The sequence below is a fragment of the Hydractinia symbiolongicarpus genome, chromosome 3 (assembly GCF_029227915.1).
Source record: "Hydractinia symbiolongicarpus strain clone_291-10 chromosome 3, HSymV2.1, whole genome shotgun sequence".
NCBI classification, from domain to species: domain Eukaryota; kingdom Metazoa; phylum Cnidaria; class Hydrozoa; order Anthoathecata; family Hydractiniidae; genus Hydractinia; species Hydractinia symbiolongicarpus.
The window spans coordinates 29,922,271-29,940,849 of NC_079877.1; the positions used below are offsets into that span (position 1 = coordinate 29,922,271).

The following is an 18,579-nucleotide window of genomic DNA, read 5'->3' on the forward strand; positions in this document are numbered from 1 at the left end:
GTCGCATTGGGGAAAAATGTCACTTGTACCACTTGATTTTGCGGAACATTTCCTTTATTTTTCGAAACAGAGATCTAAAGCGTTTAAACGACAGGAGATTTGGATTTACAGCTTGTTAAGAGCGATTGTCCGAATGAAACGTTCTTACAGTCATGTTCAACATATTTCTTGATAGTTGCATAATTTTTAACATTTAACACACAAGAGTATAATTTTTGGCGTTTCATTATTGTACCCACGCAATGTGAACTTGTCAAAGTTTACTTGTCAACGAACAGACTTAGGACTTCGGATCTTAGGTTAATTGGTTAGAGCAAAAATCTTCCTGCTAATGTCAGCATAAGCCATTTTTGGTTTACTTGAACTTTTTTGGGATGGGGACTTTATATCTTAAAAATTAGGCAGGATGGCCGAGCGGTCTAAGGCGCTGGTTTAAGGCACCAGTCACTTTGGTGGCGCGAGTTCAAATCTCGCTCCTGTCAACTAGTCATACATGTCTGAAAAGTACGTCAGGCAAACATTTTTATTTCCGCTTAACTATTTTGCCTAGAAAAATGCGCGAACGTTTAAAAAGGATGTATCACAAGTTTCGCTTGCATGCAGGACGGGATCGCTAAAACTGCTTGACTGTGCAGGTAATTCCACCCACAATCAGGCAAAACTCTCTTAATTGATGAAAAGTCACGGGACGAATGCACTTGCAATGGAATGTGCAGAGCTGGTTGGGTATCAACGTATTATTTTGCGTCCCTTACTTATTTGAATTTTTCATACATTTCGGTCATTTTTACATGTCATCTAGTGCTTAAATACGCGTAAATACTATTTTCTCTGCACGCTCGTCGACATTATGTATTTGAAAAACAGGGCAGGATGGCCGAGCGGTCTAAGGCGCTGGTTTAAGGCACTAGTCACTTCGGTGGCGCGAGTTTGAATCTCGCTCCTGTCATCTTATATCGCATGACCGGAAATGTCCTCGGACAGAGAATATTGATTACGCTTAAAAACTTCGTCCCCAGAAAGACGCAAATTTTAGAAAAAGTAAAATTAACAAGTTTTTGTCGCATTGGGGAAAAATGTCCCTTGTACCACTTGATTTTGCGGAGAATTTCGTTTATTTTTCGAAACAGAGATCTAAAGCGTTAAAACGACAGGAGATTTGGATTTACAGCTTGTTAAGAGCGATAGACCGAACGAAATGTTCTTACAGTCATGTTCAACATTTTTCTTGATAATTGCATAATTTTTAACATTTAACCCACAAGAGTATAATTTTCGGCGTTTCATTATTGTACCCACGCAATGTGAACTTGTCAAAGTTTACTTGTCAAGGGACAGACTTAGGACTTCGGATCTTAGGTTAATTGGTTAGAGCAAAAACCTTCCTGCTAATGTCAGAATAAGCCATTTTTGGTTTACTTGAACTTTTTTGGGACGGGGATTTTATATCTTAAAAAGTAGGCAGGATGGCCGAGCGGTCTAAGGCGCTGGTTTTAGGCACCAGTCACTTCGGTGGCGCGAGTTCGATTCTCGCTCCTGTCAACTAATCATACATGTCTGAAAAGTACGTCAGACAAAAGTTTTTATCTCCGCCTAACTATTTTGCCTATAAAAATGCGCGAACGTTTAAAAAGGGTGTTTCATAAGTTTCGCTTCCATGCAGGACGGGATCGCTTAAACTGCTTGACTTTGCAGGTAATTCCGCCCACAATCAGGCAAAACTCTCTAAATTGATAAAAAGTCACGGGACGAATACACTTGCAATGGAATGTGCAGAGCTGGTTGGGTATCAATGTATTATTTTGCGTCACTCACTTATTTGAATTTTTCATACATTTCGGTCATTTTTACATGTCATCTAGTGCTTAAATACGCGTAAATAATATTTTTTCTGCACGCTCGTCCACATTATGTATTTGAAAAAACCGGCAGGATGGCCGAGCGGTCTAAGGCGCTGGTTTAAGGCACCAGTCACTTCGGTGGCGCGAGTTCGAATCTCGCTCTTGTCATCTTATATCGCATGTTCGGAAATGTCCTCGGACAGAGGATATTGATTGCGCTTAAAAACTTCGTCCCAAGAAAGACGCAAATTTTAAAGAAGTGTAATTAACAAGTCTTCGTCGCATTGGGGAAAAATGGCACTTGTACCACTTCATTTTGCGGAACATTTCGTTTATTTTTCGAAACAGAGATCTAAAGCGTTTAAACGACAGGAGATTTGGATTTACGGCTTGTTAAGAGCGATAGTCCGAATGAAACGGTCTTACAGTCATGTTCAACATTTTTCTTGATACTTGCATAATTTTTAACATTTAACCCACAAGAGTATAATTTTCGGCGTTTCATTATTGTACCCACGCAATGTGAACTTGTCAAAGTTTACTTGTCAAGGGACAGACTTAGGACTTCGGATCTTAGGTTAATTGGTTAGAGCAAAAACCTTCCTGCTAATGTCAGAATAAGCCATTTTTGGTTTACTTGAACGTTTTTGGGACGGGGATTTTATATCTTAAAAAGTAGGCAGGATGGCCGAGCGGTCTAAGGCGCAGGTTTTAGGCACCAGTCACTTAGGTGGCTCGAGTTCGATTCTCGCTCCTGTCAACTAATCATACATGTCTGAAAAGTACGTCAGACAAAAGTTTTCATCTCCGCTTAACTATTTTGCCTAGAAAAATGCGCGAACGTTTAAAAAGGATGTTTCATAAGTTTCGCTTCCATGCAGGACGGGATCGCTTAAACTGCTTGACTTTGCAGGTAATTCCGCCCACAATCAGGCAAAACTCTCTAAATTGATGAAAAGTCACTGGACGAATACGCTTGCAATGGAATGTGCAGAGCTGGTTGGGTATCAATGTATTATTTTGCGTCACTTACTTATTTGAATTTTTCATACATTTCGGTTAATTTTACATGTCATCTAGTGCTTAAATACGCGTAAATAATATTTTTTCTGCACGCTCGTCGACATTATGTATTTGGAAAATAGGGCAGGATGGCCGAGCGGTCTAAGGCGCTGGTTTAAGGCACCAGTCACTTCGGTGGCGCGAGTTCGAATCTCGCTCTTGTCATTTTATATCGCATGTTCGGAAATGTCCTCGGACAGAGAATATTGATTACGCTTAAAAACTTCGTCCCCAGAAAGACGCAAATTTTAGAAAAAGTAAAATTAACAAGTTTTTGTCGCATTGGGGAAAAATGTCACTTGTACCACTTGATTTTGCGGAACATTTCCTTTATTTTTCGAAACAGAGATCTAAAGCGTTTAAACGACAGGAGATTTGGATTTACAGCTTGTTAAGAGCGATTGTCCGAATGAAACGTTCTTACAGTCATGTTCAACATATTTCTTGATAGTTGCATAATTTTTAACATTTAACACACAAGAGTATAATTTTTGGCGTTTCATTATTGTACCCGCGCAATGTGAACTTGTCAAAGTTTACTTGTCAACGGACAGACTTAGGACTTCGGATCTTAGGCTAATTGGTTAGAGCAAAAACCTTCCTGCTAATGTCAGCATAAGCCATTTTTGGTTTACTTGAAATTTTTTGGGACGGGGACTTTATATCTTAAAAAGTAGGCAGGATGGCCGAGCGGTCTAAGGCGCTGGTTTTAGGCACCAGTCACTTTGGTGGCGCGAGTTCAAATCTCGCTCCTGTCAACTAGTCATACATGTCTGAAAAGTACGTCAGGCAAACATTTTTATTTCCGCTTAACTATTTTGCCTAGAAAAATGCGCGAACGTTTAAAAAGGATGTATCACAAGTTTCGCTTGCATGCAGGAGGGAATCGCTAAAACTGCTTGGCTGTGCAGGTAATTCCACCCACAATCAGGCAAAACTCTCTTAATTGATGAAAAGTCACGGGACGAATGCACTTGCAATGGAATGTGCAGAGCTGGTTGGGTATCAACGTATTATTTTGCGTCACTTACTTATTTGAATTTTTCATACAATTCGGTCATTTTTACATGTCATCTAGTGCTTAAATACGCGTAAATACTATTTTCTCTGCACGCTCGTCGACATTATGTATTTGAAAAACAGGGCAGGATGGCCGAGCGGTCTAAGGCGCTGGTTTAAGGCACCAGTCACTTCGGTGGCGCGAGTTTGAATCTCGCTCCTGTCATCTTATATCGCATGACCGGAAATGTCCTCGGACAGAGAATATTGATTACGCTTAAAAACTTCGTCCCCAGAAAGACGCAAATTTTAGAAAAAGTAAAATTAACAAGTTTTTGTCGCATTGGGGAAAAATGTCACTTGTACCACTTGATTTTGCGGAACATTTCGTTTATTTTACGAAACAGAGATCTAAAGCTTTTAAACGACAGGAGATTTGGATATACAGCTTGTTTAGAGCGATAGTACGAATGAAACGTTCTTACAGTCATGTTCAACATTTTTCTTGATAAATGCTTAATTTTTAACATTTAAACCACAAGAGTATAATTTTCGGCGTTTCATTATTGTACCCACGCAATGTGAACTTGTCAAAGCTTACTTGTCAAGGGACAGACTTAGGACTTCGAATCTTAGGTTAGTTGGTTAGAGCAAAAACCTTCCTGCTAATGTCAGAATAAGCCATTTTTGGTTTAATTGAAATTTTTTGGGACGGGGATTTTATATCTTAAAAAATAGGCATGATGGCCGAGCGGTCTAAGGCTCTGGTTTTAGGCACCAGTCACTTCGGTTGCTCGAGTTCGAATCTCGCTCCTGTCAACTAATCATACATGTCTGAAAAGGTACGTTGGAAAAACGTTTTTATTTCCGCTTAACTATTTTGCCTGGAAAAATGCGCGAACGTTTAAAAAGGATGTATCACAAGTTTCGCTTGCAGGCAGGACGGGATCGCTAAAACTGCTTGACTGTGCAGGTAATTCCGACCACAATCAGGCAAAACTCTCTAAATTGATAAAAAGTCACGGGACGAATACACTTGCAATGGAATGTGCAAAGCTGGTTGGGTATCAACGTATTATTTTGCGTCACTTACTTATTTGAATTTTTCATACATTTCGGTCATTTTTACATGTCATCTAGTGCTTAAATACGCGTAAATAATATTTTTTCTGCACGCTCGTCCACATTATGTATTTGAAAAACCGGCAGGATGGCCGAGCGGTCTAGGGCGCTGGTTTAAGGCACCAGTCACTTCGGTGGCGCGAGTTCGAATCTCGCTCTTGTCATCTATATCGCATGTTCGGAAATGTCCTCGGACAGAGGATATTGATTGCGCTTAAAAACTTCGTCCCCAGAAAGACGCAAATTTTAAAAAAGTATAATTAACAAGTCTTCGTCGCATTGGGGAAACATGGCACTTGTACCACTTCATTTTGCGGAACATTTCGTTTATTTTTCGAAACAGAGATCTAAAGTGTTTAAACGACAGGAGATTTGGATTTACGGCTTGTTAAGAGCGATAGTCCGAATGAAACGGTTTACAGTCATGTTCAACATTTTTCTTGATAATTGCATAATTTTTAACATTTAACCCACAAGAGTATAATTTTCGGCGTTTCATTATTGTACCCACGCAATGTGAACTTGTCAAAGTTTACTTGTCAAGGGACAGACTTAGGACTTCGGATCTTAGGTTAGTTGGTTAGAGCAAAAACCTTCCTGCTAATGTCAGAATAAGCCATTTTTGGTTTAATTGAAATTTTTTGGGACGGGAATTTTATATCTTAAAAAGTAGGCATGATGTCCGAGCGGTCTAAGGCTCTGGTTTTAGGCACCAGTCACTTCGGTTGCTCGAGTTCGAATCTCGCTCCTGTCAACTAATTATACATGTCTGAAAAGGTACGTTGGAAAAACGTTTTTATTTCCGCTTAACTATTTTGCCTGGAAAAATGCGCGAACGTTTAAAAAGGATGTATCACAAGTTTCGCTTGCATGCAGGACGGGATCGCTAAAAGTGCTTGACTGTGCAGGTAATTCCGACCACAATCAGGCAAAACTCTCTAAATTGATGAAAAGTCACGGGACGAATACACTTGCAATGGAATGTGCGGAGCTGGTTGTGTATCAACGTATTATTTTGCGTCACTTACTTATTTGAATTTTTCATACATTTCTGTCATTTTTACATGACATCTAGTGCTTAAATACGCGAAAATACTATTTTCTCTGTACGCTCGTCGACATTATGTATTAGAGAAACCGGGCAAGATGGCCGAGCGGTCTAAGGCGCTGGTTTAAGGCACCAGTCACTTCGGTGGCGCGAGTTCAAATCTCGCTCCTGTCATCTTATATCACATGACCGGAAATGTCCTCGGACAGAGAATATTGATTACGCTTAAAAACTTCGTCCCCTGAAAGACGCAAATTGTAGAAAAAGTATAATTAACAAGTCTTTGTCGCATTGGGGAAAAATGTGACTTGTACCACTTGATTTTGCGGACAATTTCGTTTATTTTTCGAAACAGAGATCTAAAGCGTTAAAACGACAGGAGATTTGGATTTACAACTTGTTAAGAGCGATAGTCCGAACGAAATGTTCTTACAGTCATGTTCAACATTTTTCTTGATAATTGCATAATTTTTAACATTTAACCCACAAGAGTATAATTTTCGGCGTTTCATTATTGTACCCACGCAATGTGAACTTGTCAAAGTTTACTTGTCAAGGGACAGACTTAGGACTTCGGATCTTAGGTTAATTGGTTAGAGCAAAAACCTTCCTGCTAATGTCATAATAAGCCATTTTTGGTTTACTTGAACTTTTTTGGGACGGGGATTTTATATCTTAAAAAGTAGGCAGGATGGCCGAGCGGTCTAAGGCGCTGGTTTTAGGCACCAGTCACTTCGGTGGCGCGAGTTCGATTCTCGTTCCTGTCAACTAATCATACATGTCTGAAAAGTACGTCAGACAAAAGTTTTTATCTCCGCTTAACTATTTTGCCTAGAAAAATGCGCGAACGTTTAAAAAGGATGTTTCATAAGTTTCGCTTCCATGCAGGACGGGATCGCTTAAACTGCTTGACGTTGCAGGTAATTCCGCCCACAATCAGGCAAAACTCTCTAAATTGATAAAAAGTCACGGGACGAATACACTTGCAATGGAATGTGCAAAGCTGGTTGGGTATCAACGTATTATTTTGCGTCACTTACTTATTTGAATTTTTCATACATTTCGGTCATTTTTACATGTCATCTAGTGCTTAAATACGCGTAAATAATATTTTTTCTGCACGCTCGTCCACATTATGTATTTGAAAAACCGGCAGGATGGCTGAGCGGTCTAAGGCGGTGGTTTAAGGCACCAGTCACTTCGGTGGCGCGAGTTCGAATCTCGCTCTTGTCATCTTATATCGCATGTTCGGAAATGTCCTCGGACAGAGGATATTGATTGCGCTTAAAAACTTCGTCCCCAGAAAGACGCAAATTTTAAAAAAGTATAATTAACAAGTCTTCGTCGCATTGGGGAAACATGGCACTTGTACCACTTCATTTTGCGGAACATTTCGTTTATTTTTCGAAACAGAGATCTAAAGCGTTTAAACGACAGGAGATTTGGATTTACGGCTTGTTAAGAGCGATAGTCCGAACTAAATGTTCTTACAGTCATGTTCAACATTTTTCTTGATAATTGCATAATTTTTAACATTTAACCCACAAGAGTATAATTTTCGGCGTTTCATTATTGTACCCACGCAATGTGAACTTGTCAAAGTTTACTTGTCAAGGGACAGACTTAGGACTTCGGATCTTAGGTTAATTGGTTAGAGCAAAAACCTTCCTGCTAATGTCAGAATAAGCCATTTTTGGTTTACTTGAACTTTTTTGGGACGGGGATTTTATATCTTAAAAAGTAGGCAGGATGGCGGAGCGGTCTAAGGCGCTGGTTTTAGGCACCAGTCAACTCGGTGGCGCGATTTCGATTCTCGCTCCTGTCAACTAATCATACATGTCTGAAAAGTACGTCAGACAAAAGTTTTTATCTCCGCTTAACTATTTTGCCTAGAAAAATGCGCGAACGTTTAAAAAGGATGTTTCATAAGTTTCGCTTCCATGCAGGACGGGATCGCTTAAACTGCTTGACTGTGCAGGTAATTCCGCCCACAATCAGGCAAAACTCTCTAAATTGATAAAAAGTCACGGGACGAATACACTTGCAATGGAATGTGCAAAGCCGGTTGGGTATCAATGTATTATTTTGCGTCACTCACTTATTTGAATTTTTAATACATTTCGGTCATTTTTACATGTCATCTAGTGCTTAAATACGCGTAAATAATATTTTTTCTGCACGCTCGTCCACATAATGTAATTGAAAAACCGGCAGGATGGCCGAGCGGTCTAAGGCGCTGGTTTAAGGCACCAGTCACTTCGGTGTCGCGAGTTCGAATCTCGCTCCTGTCATCTTTTATCACATGACCGGAAATGTCCTCGGACAGAGAATATTGATTACGCTTAAAAACTTCGTCCCCAGACAGACGCAAATTGTAGAAAAAGTATAATTAACAAGTCTTTGTCGCATTGGGGAAAAATGTCACTTGTACCACTTGATTTTGCGGACAATTTCGTTTATTTTTCGAAACAGAGATCTAAAGCGTTAAAACGACAGGAGATTTGGATTTACAGCTTGTTAAGAGCGATAGTCCGAACGAAATTTTCTTACAGTCATGTTCAACATTTTTTTTGATAATTGCATAATTTTTAACATTTAACCCACAAGAGTATAATTTTCGGCGTTTCATTATTGTACCCACGCAATGTGAACTTGTCAAAGTTTACTTGTCAAGGGACAGACTTAGGACTTCGGATCTTAGGTTAGTTGGTTAGAGCAAAAACCTTCTTGCTAATGTCAGAATAAGCCATTTTTGGTTTACTTGAAATTTTTTGGGACGGGGATTTTATATCTTAAAAAATAGGCATGATGGCCGAGCGGTCTAAGGCTCTGGTTTTAGGCACCAGTCACTTCGGTTGCGCGAGTTCGAATCTCGCTCCTGTCAACTAATCATACATGTCTGAAAAGGTACGTTGGACAAACGTTTTTATTTCCGGTTAAATATTTTGCCTAGAAAAATGCGCGAACGTTTAAAAAGGATGTTTCATAAGTTTCGCTTCCATGCAGGACGGGATCGCTAAAACTGCTTGACTTTGCAGGTAATTCCGCCCACAATCAGGCAAAACTCTCTAAATTGATGAAAAGTCACGGGACGAATACACTTGCAATGGAATGTGCAGAGCTGGTTGGGTATCAATGTATTATTTTGCGTCACTTACTTATTTGAATTTTTCATACATTTCGGTCATTTTTACATGTCATCTAGTGCTTAAATACGCGTAAATAATATTTTTTCTGCACGCTCGTCCACATTATGTATTTGAAAAACAGGCAGGATGGCCGAGCGGTCTAAGGCGCTGGTTTAAGGCACCAGTCACTTCGGTGGCGCGAGTTCGAATCTCGCTCTTGTCATCTTATATCGCATGTTCGGAAATGTCCTCGGACAGAGGATATTGATTGCGCTTAAAAACTTCGTCCCCAGACAGACTCAAATTGTAGAAAAACTATAATTAACAAGTCTTTGTCGCATTGGGGAAAAATGTCACTTGTACCACTTGATTTTGCGGACAATTTCGTTTATTTTTCGAAACAGAGATCTAAAGCGTTAAAACGACAGGAGATTTGGATTTACAGCTTGTTAAGAGCGATAGTCCGAACTAAATGTTCTTACAGTCATGTTCAACATTTTTCTTGATAATTGCATAATTTTTAACATTTAACCCACAAGAGTATAATTTTCGGCGTTTCATTATTGTACCCACGCAATGTGAACTTGTCAAAGTTTACTTGTCAAGGGACAGACTTAGGACTTCGGATCTTAGGTTAATTGGTTAGAGCAAAAACCTTCCTGCTAATGTCAGAATAAGCCATTTTTGGTTTACTTGAACTTTTTTGGGACGGGGATTTTATATCTTAAAAAGTAGGCAGGATGGCGGAGCGGTCTAAGGCGCTGGTTTTAGGCACCAGTCACTTCGGTGGCGCGAGTTCAATTCTCGCTCCTGTCAACTAATCATACATGTCTGAAAAGTACGTCTGACAAAAGTTTTTATCTCCGCTTAACTATTTTGCCTAGAAAAATGCGCGAACGTTTAAAAAGGATGTTTCATAAGTTTCGCTTCCATGCAGGACGGGATCGCTTAAACTGCTTGACTTTGCAGGTAATTCTGCCCACAATCAGGCAAAACTCTCTAAATTGATAAAAAGTCACGGGACGAATACACTTGCAATGGAATGTGCAAAGCCAGTTGGGTATCAATGTATTATTTTGCGTCACTCACTTATTTGAATTTTTCATACATTTCGGTCATTTTTACATGTCATCTAGTGCTTAAATACGCGTAAATAATATTTTTTCTGCACGCTCGTCCACATAATGTATTTGAAAAACCGGCAGGATGGCCGAGCGGTCTAAGGCGCTGGTTTAAGGCACCAGTCACTTCGGTGGCGCGAGTTCGAATCTCGCTCCTGTCATCTTTTATCACATGAACGGAAATGTCCTCGGACAGAGAATATTGATTACGCTTAAAAACTTCGTCCCCAGACAGACGCAAATTGTAGAAAAAGTATAATTAACAAGTATTTGTCGCATTGGGGAAAAATGTCACTTGTACCACTTAATTTTGCGGACAATTTCGTTTATTTTTCGAAACAGAGATCTAAAGCGTTAAAACGACAGGAAATTTGGATTTACAGCTTGTTAAGAGCGATAGTCCGAACGAAATGTACTTACAGTCATGTTCAACATTTTTTTTGATAATTGCATAAATTTTAACATTTAACCCACAAGAGTATAATTTTCGGCGTTTCATTATTGTACCCACGCAATGTGAACTTGTCAAAGTTTACTTGTCAAGGGACAGACTTAGGACTTCGGATCTTAGGTTAATTGGTTAGAGCAAAAACCTTCCTGCTAATGTCAGAATAAGCCATTTTTGGTTTACTTGAACTTTTTTGGGACGGGGATTTTATATCTTAAAAAGTAGGCAGGATGGCCGAGCGGTCTAAGGCGCTGGTCTTACCAGTCACTTCGGTGGCGCGAGTTCGAATCTCGCTCCTGTCAACTAATCATACATGTCTGAAAAGTAGGTCAGACAAAAGTTTTTATCTCCGCTTAAATATTTTGCCTAGAAAAATGCGCGAACGTTTAAAAAGGATGTTTCATAAGTTTCGCTTCCATGCAGGACAGGATCGCTAAAACTGCTTGAATTTGCAGGTAATTCCGCCCACAATCAGGCAAAACTCTCTAAATTGATGAAAAGTCACGGGACGAATACACTTGCAATGGAATGTGCAGAGCTGGTTGGGTATCAATGTATTATTTTGCGTCACTTACTTATTTGAATTTTTCATACATTTCGGTAATTTTTACATGTCATCTAGTGCTTAAATACGCGTAAATAATATTTTTTCTGCACGCTCGTCCACATTATGTATTTGAAAAACCGGCAGGATGGCCGAGCGGTCTAAGGCGCTGGTTTAAGGCACCAGTCAATTCGGTGGCGCGAGTTCGAATCTCGCTCTTGTCATCTTATATCGCATGTTCGGAAATGTCCTCGGACAGAGGATATTGATTGCGCTTAAAAACTGAAAAAGTATAATTAACAAGTCTTCGTCGCATTGGGGAAAAATGGCACTTGTACCACTTGATTTTGCGGACAATTTCGTTTATTTTTCGAAACAGAGATCTAAAGCGTTAAAACGACAGGAGATTTGGATTTACAGCTTGTTAAGAGCGATAGTCCGAACGAAATGTTCTTACAGTCATGTTCAACATTTTTTTTGATAATTGCATAATTCTTAACATTTAACCCACAAGAGTATAATTTTCGGCGTTTCATTATTGTACCCACGCAATGTGAACTTGTCAAAGTTTACTTGTCAAGGGACAGACTTAGGACTTCGGATCTTAGGTTAATTGGTTAGAGCAAAAACCTTCCTGCTAATGTCAGAATAAGCCATTTTTGGTTTACTTGAACTTTTTTGGGACGGGGATTTTATATCTTAAAAAGTAGGCAGGATGGCCGAGCGGTCTAAGGCTCTGGTTTTAGGCACCAGTCACTTCGGTGGCGCGAGTTCGAATCTCGCTCCTGTCAACTAATCATACATGTCTGAAAAGTACGTCAGGCAAAAGTTTTTATCTCCGCTTAAATATTTTGCCTAGAAAAATGCGCGAACATTTAAAAAGGATGTTTCATAAGTTTCACTTCCATGCAGGACGGGATCGCTAAAACTGCTTGACTTTGCAGGTAATTCCGCCCACAATCAGGCAAAACTCTCTAAATTGATGAAAAGTCACGGGACGAATACACTTGCAATGGAATGTGCAGAGCTGGTTGGGTATCAATGTATTATTTTGCGTCACTTACTTATTTGAATTTTTCATACATTTCGGTCATTTTTACATGTCATCTAGTGCTTAAATACGCGTAAATAATATTTTTTCCGCACGCTCGTCCACATTATGTATTTGAAAAACCGGCAGCATGGCCGAGCGGTCTAAGGCGCTGGTTTAAGGCACCAGTCACTTCGGTGGCGTGAGTTCGAATCTCGCTATTGTCATCTTATATCGCATGTTCGGAAATGTCCTCGGACAGAGGATATTGATTGCGCTTAAAAACTGAAAAAGTATAATTAACAAGTCTTCGTCGCATTGGGGAAAAATGACACTTGTACTACTTGATTTTGCGGAACATTTCCTTTATTTTTCGAAACAGAGATCTAAAGCGTTTAAACGACAGGAGATTTGGATTTACAGCTTGTTAAGAGCGATAGTCCGAATGAAACGGTCTTACAGTCATGTTCAACATTTTTTTTGATAATTGCATAATTTTTAACATTTAACCCACAAGAGTATAATTTTCGGCGTTTCATTATTGTACGCACGCAATGTGAACTTGTCAAAGTTTACTTGTCAACGGACAGACTTAGGACTTAGGATCTTAGGTTAATTGGTTAGAGCAAAAACCTTCCTGCTAATGTCAGAATAAGCCATTTTTGGTTTACTTGAACTTTTTTGGGACGGGGATTTTATATCTTAAAAAGTAGGCAGGATGGCCGAGCGGTCTAAGACTCTGGTTTTAGGCACCAATCACTTCGGTGGCGCGAGTTCGAATCTCGCTCCTGTCAACTAATCATACATGTCTGAAAAGTAAGTCAGGCAAAAGTTTTTATCTCCGCTTAAATATTTTGCCTAGAAAAATGCGCGAACGTTTAAAAAGGATGTTTCATAAGTTTCGCTTCCATGCAGGACGGGATCGCTAAAACTGCTTGACTTTGCAGGTAATTCCGCCCACAATCAGGCAAAACTCTCTAAATTGATGAAAAGTCACGGGACGAATACACTTGCAATGGAATGTGCAGAGCTGGTTGGGTATCAATGTATTATTTTGCGTCACTTACTTATTTGAATTTTTCATACATTTCGGTCATTTTTACATGTCATCTAGTGCTTAAATACGCGTAAATAATATTTTTTCCGCACGCTCGTCCACATTATGTATTTGAAAAGCCGGCAGGATGGCCGAGCGGTCTAAGGCGCTGGTTTAAGGCACCAGTCACTTCGGTGGCGTGAGTTCGAATCTCGCTATTGTCATCTTATATCGCATGTTCGGAAATGTCCTCGGACAGAGGATATTGATTGCGCTTAAAAACTGAAAAAGTATAATTAACAAGTCTTCGTCGCATTGGGGAAAAATGGCACTTGTACCACTTCATTTTGCGGAACATTTCGTTTAATTTTCGAAACAGAGCTCTAAAGCGGTTAAACGACAGGAGATTTGGATTAACAACTTGTTAAGAGCGATAGTCTGAATGAAACGGTCTTACAGTCATGTTCAACATTTTTCTTGATAATTGCAAAAGTTTTTAACATTTAACCCACAAGAGTATAATTTTTGGCGCTTCATTATTGTACCCACGCAATGTGAACTTGTCAAAGTTTACTTGTCAAGGGACAGACTTAGGACTTCGGATCTTAGGTTAATTGGTTAGAGCAAAAATCTTCCTGCTAATGTCAGAATAAGCCATTTTTGGTTTACTTGAACTTTTTTGGGACGGGAATTTTATATCTTAAAAAGAAGGCAGGATGGCCGAGTGGTCTATGGCGCTGGTTTTAGGCACCAGTCACTTCGGTGGCGCAAGTTTGAATCTCGCTCCTGTCATCTTATATCGCATGTCCAGAAATGTCCTCGGACAGAGGATATTGATTGCGCTTAAAAACTTCGTCCCCAGAAAGACGCAAATTTTAAAAAAGTATAATTAACAAGTCTTCGTCGCATTGGGGAAAAATGGCACTTGTACCACTTGATTTTGCGGAACATTTCCTTTATTTTTCGAAACAGAGATCTAAAGCGTTTAAACGACAGGAGATTTGGATTTACAGCTTGTTAAGAGCGATAGTCCGAATGAAACGGTCTTACAGTCATGTTCAACATTTTTCTTGATAATTGCATAATTTTTAACATTTAACCCACAAGAGTATAATTTTCGGCGTTTCATTATTGTACCCACGCAATGTGAACTTGTCAAAGTTTACTTGTCAACGGACAGACTTAGGACTTCGGATCTTAGGTGAATTGGTTAGAGCAAAAACCTTCCTGCTAATGTCAGAATAAGCCATTTTTGGTTTACTTGAACTTTTTTGGGACGGGGATTTTATATCTTAAAAAGAAGGCAGGATGGCCGAGCGGTCTAAGGCTCTGGTTTTAGGCACCAGTCACTTCGGTGGCGCGGGTTTGAATCTCGCTCCTGTCAACTAATCATTCATGTCTGAAAAATACGTCGGACAAACGTTTTTATTCCCGCTTAACTATTTCGCCTAGAAAAATGCGCGAACGTTTAAAAAGGATGTTTCACAAGTTTCGCTTGCATGCAGGACGGGATCGCTAAAATTGCTTGACTGTGCAGGTAATTCCGCCCACAATCAGGAAAAACTCCGTAAATTTATGAAAAGTCACGGGACGAATACACTTGCAATGGAATGTGCAGAGCTGGTTGGGTATCAACGTATTATTTTGCGTCACTTACTTATTTGAATTTTTTATACTTTTCGGTCATTTTTACGTGTCATCTAGTGCTTAAATACGCGTAAATGCTATTTTCTCTGCACGCTTGTCTGCATTATGTATTAGGATAGCCGAGCGGTCTAAGGCGCTGGTTTAAGGCACCAGTCACTTCGGTGGCGCGAGTTCGAATCTCGCTCCTGTCATCTTATATTGCATGACCGGAAATGTCCTCGGACAGAGAATATTAATTACGCTTAAAAACTTCGTCCCCAGGCAGACGCAAATTTTAGAAAAAGTTTAATTAACAAGTCGTTGTCGAATTTGGGAGAAATGTCACTTGTACCACTTGATTTTGCGGAACATTTCGTTTATTTTTCGAAACAGAGGTCTAAAGCGTTTAAACAACAGGAGAATTGGATTAACAGCTTGTTAAAAGCGATAGTCCGAATGAAACGGTCTTACAGTCATGTTCAACATTTTTCTTGATAATTGCATAAGTTTTTAACATTTAACCCACAAGAGTATAATTTTCGACGTTTCATTATTGTACCCACGCAATGTGAACTTGTCAAAGTTTACTTGTCAAGGGACAGACTTAGGACTTCGGATCTTAGGTTAATTGGTTAGAGCAAAAACCATCCTGCTAATGTCAGAATAAGCTATTTTTGGTTTACTTGAACTTTTTTTGTTTTTCTTTAGGACGGGGATTTTAAATCTTAAAAAGTAGGCAGGATGGCCGAGCGGTCTAAGGCGCTGGTTTTAGGCACCAGTCTCTTCGGTGGCGCGAGTTCGAATCTCGCTCCTGTCAACTAATAATACATGTCTGAAAAGTACGTCGGACAAACGTTTTTATTTCCACTTAACTATTTCGCCTAGAAAAATGCGCGAACGTTTAAAAAGGATGTTTCACAAGTTTCGCTTGCAAGCAGGACGGGATCGCTAAAACTGCTTGACTGTGCAGGTAATTCCGCCCACAACCAGGAAAAACTCTGTAAATTGATGAAAAGTCACGGGACGAATACACTTGCATTGGAATGTGCAGAGCTGGTTGAGTATCATCGTATTATTTTGCGTCACTTACTTATTTGAATTTTTCATACATTTCGGTCATTTTTACATGTCATCTAGTGCTTAAACACGCGTAAATACTATTTTCTCTGCACGCTCGTCGACATTATGTATTTGAATAACCGGACAGGATTGCCGAGCGGTCTAAGGCACTAGTTTAAGGCACCAGTCACTTCTGTAGCGCGAGTTCGAAACTCGCTCCTGTCATCTTATATCGCATGACCGGAAATGTCCTCGGACAGAGAATATTAATTACGCTTAAAAACTTCGTCCCCATACAGACGCAAATTTTAGAAAAAGTATAATTAACAAGTCGTTGTCGCATTGGGGAAAAATGTCACTTGTGCCACTTGATATTGCGGAACATTTCGTTTATTTTTCGAAACAGAGATCTAAAGCGTTTAAACAACAGGAGAATTGGATTAACAGCTTGTTAAGAGCGATAGTCCGAATGAAACGGTCTTACAGTCATGTTCAACATTTTTCTTGATAATTGCATAAGTTCTTAACATTTAACCCACAAGAGTATAATTTTTGGCGTTTCATTATTGTACCCAACCAATGTGAACTTGTCAAAGTTTACTTGTCAAGGGACAGACTTAGGACTTCGGATCTTAGGTTAATTGGTTAGAACAAAAACCTTCCTGCTAATGTCAGAATAAGCCATTTTTGGTTTACTTGAACTTTTTTGGGACGGGCATTTTATATCTTAAAAAGAAGGCAGAATGGCCCAGCGGTCTATGGCGCTCGTTTTATGCACCAGTCACTTCGGTGGCGCGAGTTCGAATCTCGCTCCTGTCATCTTATATCGCAAGTCCGGATATGTCCTCGGACAGAGGATATTGATTGCGCTTAAAAACTTCGTCCCCAGAAAGACGCAAATTTCAAAAAAGTATAATTAACAAGTCTTCGTCGCATTGGGGAAAAATGGCACTTGTACCACTTGATTTTGCGGAACATTTCCTTTATTTTTCGAAACAGAGATCTAAAGCGTTTAAACGACAGGAGATTTGGATTTACAGCTTGTTAAGAGCGATAGTCCGAATGAAACGGTCTTACAGTCATGTTCAACATTTTTCTTGATAATTGCATAATTTTATCATTTAACCCACAAGAGTATAATTTTCGGCGTTTCATTATTGTACCCACGCAATGTGAACTTGTCAAAGTTTACTTGTCAACGGACAGACTTAGGACTTCGGATCTTAGGTTAATTGGTTAGGGCAAAAACCTTCCTGCTAATGTCAGAATAAGCCATTTTTGGTTTACTTGAACTTTTTTGGGACGGGGATTTTATATCTTAAAAAGAAAGCAGGATGGCCGAGCGGTCTAAGGCGCTGGTTTTAGGCACCAGTCACTTCGGTGGCGCGAGTTCGAATCTCGCTCCTGTCAACTAATAATACATGTCTGAAAAGTACGTCGGACAAACGTTTTTATTTCCGCTTAACTATTTTGCCTAGAAAAATGCGCGAACGTTCAAAAAGGATGTTTCACAAGTTTTGCTTGCATGTAGGACGGGATCGCTAAAACTGCTTGACTTTGCAGGTAATTCCGCCCACAATCAGGCAAAACTCTCTAAATTGATGAAAAGTCACGGGACGAATACACTTGCAATGGAATGTGCAAAGCTGGTTGGGTATCAACGTATTATGTTGCGTCACTTACTTATTTGAATTTTTCATACATTTCGGTCATTTTTACATGTCATCTAGTGCTTAAATACGCGTAAATACTATTTTTTCCGCAAGCTCGTCCATATTATGTATTTGCAAAACCGGGCAGGATAGCCGAGCGGTCTAAGGCGCTGATTTAAGGCACCAGTCACTTCGGTGGCGCGAGTTCGAATCTCGCTCCTGTCATCTTATATCGCATGTCCGGAAATGTCCTCGGACAGAGGATATTGATTGCGCTTAAAAACTTCGTCCTCAGAAAGACGCAAATTTTAAAAAAGTATAATTAACAAGTCTTCGTCGCATTGGGGAAAAATGGCACTTGTACCACTTGATTTTGCGGAGCATTTCCTTTATTCTTCGAAACAGAGATCTAAAGCGTTTAAACGACAGGAGATTTGGATTTACAGCTTGTTAAGAGCGATAGTACGAATGAAACGGTCTTACAGTCATGTTCAACATTTTTCTTGATAATTGCATAATTTTATCATTTAACCCACAAGAGTATAATTTTCGGCGTTTCATTATTGTACCCACGCAATGTGAACTTGTCAAAGTTTACTTGTCAACGGACAGACTTAGGACTTCGGATCTTAGGTTAATTGGTTAGAGCAAAAACCTTCCTGCTAATGTCAGAATAAGCCATTTTTGGTTTACTTGAACTTTTTTGGGACGGGGATTTTATATCTTAAAAAGAAGGCAGGATGGCGGAGCGGTCTAAGGCGCTGGTTTTAGGCACCAGTCACTTCGGTGGCGCGAGTTCGAATCTCGCTCCTGTCAACTAATAATACATGTCTGAAAAGTACGTCGGACAAACGTTTTTATTT

At 39.7% G+C, this 18,579-nt stretch overlaps 22 non-coding genes across 22 annotated transcripts; all 22 read left to right on the forward strand.

Annotated features, from left to right (window-relative positions):
* The first annotated feature begins 400 nt into the window (after window positions 1-400).
* Window positions 401-482, forward strand: Trnal-aag (transfer RNA leucine (anticodon AAG)). The gene has a single exon. It is a non-coding gene; the product is annotated as a tRNA-Leu (tRNA).
* Window positions 483-867: 385 nt separating this feature from the next.
* Trnal-aag (transfer RNA leucine (anticodon AAG)) lies at window positions 868-949 on the forward strand. Its single transcript has one exon. It is a non-coding gene; the product is annotated as a tRNA-Leu (tRNA).
* Window positions 950-1,460: 511 nt separating this feature from the next.
* Window positions 1,461-1,542, forward strand: Trnal-uag (transfer RNA leucine (anticodon UAG)). The gene has a single exon. It is a non-coding gene; the product is annotated as a tRNA-Leu (tRNA).
* A 385-nt stretch (window positions 1,543-1,927) lies between these two features.
* Window positions 1,928-2,009, forward strand: Trnal-aag (transfer RNA leucine (anticodon AAG)). The gene has a single exon. It is a non-coding gene; the product is annotated as a tRNA-Leu (tRNA).
* Window positions 2,010-2,986: 977 nt separating this feature from the next.
* Trnal-aag (transfer RNA leucine (anticodon AAG)) lies at window positions 2,987-3,068 on the forward strand. The gene has a single exon. It is a non-coding gene; the product is annotated as a tRNA-Leu (tRNA).
* A 511-nt stretch (window positions 3,069-3,579) lies between these two features.
* Window positions 3,580-3,661, forward strand: Trnal-uag (transfer RNA leucine (anticodon UAG)). Its single transcript has one exon. It is a non-coding gene; the product is annotated as a tRNA-Leu (tRNA).
* Window positions 3,662-4,046: 385 nt separating this feature from the next.
* Trnal-aag (transfer RNA leucine (anticodon AAG)) lies at window positions 4,047-4,128 on the forward strand. The gene has a single exon. It is a non-coding gene; the product is annotated as a tRNA-Leu (tRNA).
* A 978-nt stretch (window positions 4,129-5,106) lies between these two features.
* Trnal-aag (transfer RNA leucine (anticodon AAG)) lies at window positions 5,107-5,188 on the forward strand. The gene has a single exon. It is a non-coding gene; the product is annotated as a tRNA-Leu (tRNA).
* A 976-nt stretch (window positions 5,189-6,164) lies between these two features.
* Trnal-aag (transfer RNA leucine (anticodon AAG)) lies at window positions 6,165-6,246 on the forward strand. Its single transcript has one exon. It is a non-coding gene; the product is annotated as a tRNA-Leu (tRNA).
* Window positions 6,247-6,757: 511 nt separating this feature from the next.
* Trnal-uag (transfer RNA leucine (anticodon UAG)) lies at window positions 6,758-6,839 on the forward strand. Its single transcript has one exon. It is a non-coding gene; the product is annotated as a tRNA-Leu (tRNA).
* Window positions 6,840-8,281: 1,442 nt separating this feature from the next.
* Trnal-aag (transfer RNA leucine (anticodon AAG)) lies at window positions 8,282-8,363 on the forward strand. Its single transcript has one exon. It is a non-coding gene; the product is annotated as a tRNA-Leu (tRNA).
* A 978-nt stretch (window positions 8,364-9,341) lies between these two features.
* On the forward strand, window positions 9,342-9,423 carry Trnal-aag (transfer RNA leucine (anticodon AAG)). The gene has a single exon. It is a non-coding gene; the product is annotated as a tRNA-Leu (tRNA).
* Window positions 9,424-9,934: 511 nt separating this feature from the next.
* Window positions 9,935-10,016, forward strand: Trnal-uag (transfer RNA leucine (anticodon UAG)). The gene has a single exon. It is a non-coding gene; the product is annotated as a tRNA-Leu (tRNA).
* Window positions 10,017-10,400: 384 nt separating this feature from the next.
* On the forward strand, window positions 10,401-10,482 carry Trnal-aag (transfer RNA leucine (anticodon AAG)). Its single transcript has one exon. It is a non-coding gene; the product is annotated as a tRNA-Leu (tRNA).
* Window positions 10,483-11,455: 973 nt separating this feature from the next.
* Trnal-aag (transfer RNA leucine (anticodon AAG)) lies at window positions 11,456-11,537 on the forward strand. The gene has a single exon. It is a non-coding gene; the product is annotated as a tRNA-Leu (tRNA).
* A 485-nt stretch (window positions 11,538-12,022) lies between these two features.
* On the forward strand, window positions 12,023-12,104 carry Trnal-uag (transfer RNA leucine (anticodon UAG)). The gene has a single exon. It is a non-coding gene; the product is annotated as a tRNA-Leu (tRNA).
* Window positions 12,105-12,488: 384 nt separating this feature from the next.
* Trnal-aag (transfer RNA leucine (anticodon AAG)) lies at window positions 12,489-12,570 on the forward strand. The gene has a single exon. It is a non-coding gene; the product is annotated as a tRNA-Leu (tRNA).
* A 2,111-nt stretch (window positions 12,571-14,681) lies between these two features.
* Trnal-uag (transfer RNA leucine (anticodon UAG)) lies at window positions 14,682-14,763 on the forward strand. The gene has a single exon. It is a non-coding gene; the product is annotated as a tRNA-Leu (tRNA).
* A 977-nt stretch (window positions 14,764-15,740) lies between these two features.
* Trnal-uag (transfer RNA leucine (anticodon UAG)) lies at window positions 15,741-15,822 on the forward strand. Its single transcript has one exon. It is a non-coding gene; the product is annotated as a tRNA-Leu (tRNA).
* A 1,570-nt stretch (window positions 15,823-17,392) lies between these two features.
* Trnal-uag (transfer RNA leucine (anticodon UAG)) lies at window positions 17,393-17,474 on the forward strand. Its single transcript has one exon. It is a non-coding gene; the product is annotated as a tRNA-Leu (tRNA).
* Window positions 17,475-17,859: 385 nt separating this feature from the next.
* Trnal-aag (transfer RNA leucine (anticodon AAG)) lies at window positions 17,860-17,941 on the forward strand. Its single transcript has one exon. It is a non-coding gene; the product is annotated as a tRNA-Leu (tRNA).
* Window positions 17,942-18,450: 509 nt separating this feature from the next.
* Window positions 18,451-18,532, forward strand: Trnal-uag (transfer RNA leucine (anticodon UAG)). The gene has a single exon. It is a non-coding gene; the product is annotated as a tRNA-Leu (tRNA).
* Window positions 18,533-18,579: the final 47 nt, after the last annotated feature.